Source organism: Lipotes vexillifer, unplaced genomic scaffold (assembly GCF_000442215.2).
Source record: "Lipotes vexillifer unplaced genomic scaffold, Lipotes_vexillifer_v1.1 scaffold729, whole genome shotgun sequence".
NCBI lineage: Eukaryota > Metazoa > Chordata > Mammalia > Artiodactyla > Lipotidae > Lipotes > Lipotes vexillifer.
Window position 1 is genome coordinate 1,644,320 of NW_006780914.1, and position 5,159 is coordinate 1,649,478.

Here is a 5,159-nt window from a genome sequence, read left to right on the forward strand (position 1 = left end):
ATGCGGGCCTCTCACTGTTGTGGCCTCTCCCACTGCGGAGCACAGGCTCCGGACGCGCAGGCCCAGCGGCCATGGCTCACGGGCCCAGCCTCTCCGCGGCATGTGGGATCCTCCCGGACTGGGGCACGAACCCGTGTCCCCTGCATCGGCAGGCGGACTCCCAACCACTGCGCCACCAGAGAAGCCCAGACATATAATATTTCTTAAGAATGTCTCAGATAATTTTAATGTGCCACCAGGATTAGAATTACTGAACTATATTGATAAAAATATCATGCAAATAGATTGAAAGTGATAGATAAGGATGTTACACACACATACACACACACACATGCATGTGCTTGTGAGATTTCAGAGGGCGGGGAGTTCATGTTCAACGGAGAGAGGGCTACAAATATTTCTGAGCTTAAAGGGCTGTAAAGATTTTGGAGAGGAATACCTGACTGAGTGGAGTTGCATTCCTGGCAGGGGGACACTAATAATGAAAGAAAACAAAAAATGCACTTGACAATGACCTTTTTGAATGATACAGAGCAGAGCCAGACCCAGAAGAGAATACTGCAAGGAACTGTGGGAAGTAAGATAAGACAGAGAGCAGGGTCCCACACTGAGAAGACCTTAAAAACTTGAATTTCAGGATGATGTCATTATAAAGCATTTCTTAAATAGTTTTTTTTTTTGCATTATTTAACTATCAGGACACTTAAATCCATGATCCTGTTACCCAGCTTAAGTATTAAACTTTATTAATGCAGTTGATATCTCTCCCTTCCCTAATCATAACTGTCCCACCCTCTGCAGAGGTAATCCTCATCCTAAATTTGGTGTTTATTATTAATATAATAATAAGTATTATTAATACTTAGATACATAGAGACTTATTTTCCCAAACAAAACCAATTTTTCAAGTTAAAAATTTATTGTAAACAATTGAAGGGAATAAATATGGCATTGAGTTTACAGACAAAGGAATGGATAGCAAGGAATGGGAAGGAAATTTAGCACCTTAAGTATAGAGAATGAGGAAACAATGAGTCAGACAAAGGTACTGGGCTTTGACCTGAGAGATTAGAATTATGATGTGGTGTTGACAGGTTCAATGAATCATGGAGGGAGAACAGGTTCCTGGCAGTGTAGACGCTGTTTTGTGGAATTTGGCTCTATTGACCATTCCCTCCTTGATGAAGCACTCGCCTCATGGCTTTCTGCCATAACTCTCTTTCGACTTTGCTTCTCCCCCTCCCATTGTTCTTTCTCAGTCTCCCTCATGGCTTCCATTTTGTGTTACAGCTCACACTTCCCTGGATAGACTCATTCCCTTCCAGGGCCTTAACACACAAATGCTGATGACTTCCAAATCTGTCTGGTCAACATGTATGTCTCCTCAGTTCTAGACCTGGATATCTAATTGCTTGTGGTTATCTAGCTCCACAGTCACTTTCAGTGTGTCCAAAATTAGTCCTATTACCATCTTATTCTCCTTCTGTTTTATTCGTCTTTTTAATGACATATTCCCTCTCCCTTTACTCTCTATCTTTGCAAATCATTCCCAAGATCTATCTTCTTACCCAAGCTAGAAAACTTTCCCATGCTTTTCCCTAAACATCAGCTGTGCCCGCTAATTAATGCTATGTCAAGTCAACTTCCTTAATTGTGCTTGTATTGACCCCTCCCCAACTCTCTCCACTGCCCGAATCTCAGGTTCATTTTGTCTCTTCCCTGGTCAATTATGACAGTCTGTAACCTTATCTCCCCAGCCCCAGTTTTGTCCAGCTCCTGCTATCTGTCTCCCATCTGCTCTCAGAGCGATTTTCTTAAATATAAATATGATCATTTCCTGCCCTTACGTAGTTAAAAAAAAAAAGAACCCATTACCTTCTGTAGAGGCTTCCCATTTTGCTCTTTTGAGCTCTAATTAGGATTCTACAGAGTTGACTCAAAGGCAACCAATGGTACAAAGTTAGAGGTTGAAAGGGCAGATGACTCTTTTGGGGAGACATAAAAGAGTTTTAGATCTGTGTCCTAAGGCAAAAGAAATAAATGCAAAAATAAACAAATGGGACCGAATTAAACTTAAAAGCTTTTGCACAGCAAAGGAATCCATTGACAAAATGAAAAGACAACCTATGGAATGGAAGAAAATATTTGCAAAGGATATGACAGATAAGGGGTTAATATCCAAAATATATAAACAGCTCTTACAACTCAATATCAAAAAAATAAACAACCCAATCAAAAAATGGGAGAAGACCTGAATAGACATTTTTCCAAAGACGACATACAGGTGGCTAACAGGCACATGAAAGGATGCTCAACATCACTAATTAAAACAGAAATGTAAATCAAAACAACAACCAGATATCACCTCACACCTGTCAGAATGGGTATCATCAAAAAGAACACAAATAACAAATGCTGGAGAGAATGTGGAGAAAAGGGAACACGTACACTATTGCTGGGAATGCAAATTGGTGCAGTCACTATAAAAAACAATATGAAGCTTTCTCAAAAATCTGAAAATAGAACTGCCATATGATCCAGCAATTCCACCCCTGGGTATACCTCCAGAAAAAATGAAAGCACTAATTCAAAAAGATACATGAACCCAATGTTCATAGCAGCACTATTTACAATAGCCAAGATATGGAAGCAACCCAAATACCCATCAATGGATAAATGGATAAAGAGATGTGATACATATATACACACACACAATGAAATATTACTTATATATGGAATATAAAAAATAATATAAATGAATGTATATGCAAAACAGAAACAGACTCACAGGTATAGATAACAAGCTGGTGGTTATCAAAGGAGAGAGGGGCAAATTTGGGGTATGGGATTAAGAAGTACAAACTATGTATAAAATAGATAAGCAACAAGGACATATTATATAGCGCAGGGAATTATAGCCACTATCTTGTAATAACTTTTAATGGAGTATAATCTGTAAAAATACTGAATCATTATGCTGTATTCCTAAAACTAATATAATATTGTAAATCGATTATACTTCAATAAAATTTTTTTTTAAATGTGATATTTTCACTATCATTATTTTTTCCAAAAAAAAAGAAGAGTTGGGGGAATTCCCCGGTGGTCCAGTGGTTAGGACTCCATGCTGTCACTGCCAAGGGCCTGAGTTGCATCCCTGGTTGGGGAACTAAAAATCCCACAAGCTGTGCAGCACAGCCAAAAAAAAAAGAGTTGGGTTCAAAAGCCACAGGTCCTTTCCCCAGCTTCTATCCTTCCATTAAGTAATTCATTTCCCTAGTATTTATTGAGAACCTACCATGTGCCAGATATTCTTCTCAGTGCTGTTATACATGAACTCTTTTAACTTTCACAACAACTCATGGATGTAGGTAATATTTTTATTCCCGCTTTACAGATAAGGAAATGAGTCATATAGATGTTAAATTACCCAACATCACTCAGCTTGGTGGAGTCAAGAACCAGGACTTGAATCCAGGTAATTTGACTCTAGAATTTTGCTACTCAAAGTGGGATACATGACCAGCAGAATTGTATCACTGGTCATATTATTAAAAATTCAGACCTTCTGCCTCCATCCCAAACCTACTCAATCAGAATATGACTTTCTACAGGATTCCCAGGTGATGTGTATGTCCATTCATTTTTGAAAAGCACTGGGTTCTTAACTATTATATTGCCCCCATATATCAGTAATTCACTTCCTCTTTCTTCTTTAGACACATGGGCTGGCTCTTCTTTTTTATGGGCCTGTCAGAAGCAAAATACAAACCCAGAATCTTGCTCCTTTACATTTCACTGAAGGGATGATAGCAAAAGGAACACCATTTGTAATATATGAACATGAGCTCCCAGTAGTGAGCTGAGCCTTCCTGAACACTCCTTTTATGGCTGTTTCATCATTTGTCTTGAAACTGGCATCTGATAATCTCAGCATAGTGAAGACAGGAAATTAAGAAGCTAGAACTTTTCTGGTCAAGGGAAGTATAAACCAGTTATGCTAATAGTTATTATTCTAATCAGTTCTTGGTGTAGGTGAATTTTACAGCTCCTGAAGAGGAAGTAAGGGACTGATGTTCAAAATGAACCCTGGCTGTCCAAACACTTGATATTAATTTAGTATCACTGGCTAAGCAGGCAGGAGGAAGGGGTGAAAGCTGCTATGGCTTAGAGACCAAGTAGCAGGGAAAGTTGGAGATCAGATGCCATTACAACCCTAATTGACATCATAATCACACATCACAATCTTAACAGTGAATTTAGGTGACACGTATCTTCTAAGTTAATACGGGAGGAGCAGGTGGGTTTCAGGATACACTGTAAACCATTCATGTTTATGAAACTCACTCATAGAGGCTTTTCAGGCCAGCCGCAGCCTTGGATCCTAACTCACCTGGAGATTGTCACCAGCACTTTGTTGGGTGTCTCACAGAGTGCTCAAAACCCAGCCAAACAGTAATGATAAATGGATGGTTTACAGAGATGGTTCAGAGAGATGGAGAATGTGCCACATCACACACCAGGTGGCAGAAACTTAAGCAAAATCCTCATAGACATGAGGATTCTTCATGTCTTTCTTTCCCAAGTGCTTTCTTCCCAATCTAGCTTTTTTTCCCCTTTTCTTTCTTTCCTCCTTTCTTTTTTCACACAGTGTCTAGCTAACTGCTGTATCGTTACAAGCATGAACTCTAATTCTAAGTTAAATGACTTAAGCAAAACATAGAGTAGAGAGTTCAAAAAAAAGTAATTCATTTTCTAGCTGGTTTTACTATCTACAGTCCATTCAGGGTCTTTATTCTCAGGATCCTGCCAAACAAAAGCAGGTCTCTTCCTAGCTGGGGGTAGGGATATCTATTGTTAAGAAGACAACAATTGTTTCTCCATATACTGCTATATTCTCCTCTGTTGTAATGCTTCTTCATGGTTATCTTATATATATATATATATAGAACTAAGACTAAAATCCTTTATCCTATTGGCAAAGGTCTGAGCGGACATGCCATTCTCAACATTCACAAGACAAGGTGCTTGCTTGTTGGAAGGACGTATTCATGTGAAAAGCATTTTAAACAGGTCTTTGTGTACTTTAGTGACTCTGGGTATCTCACACACACCTAATCAGAGAGGCCCGACTTATTTATATTTTTATGCATTGGATT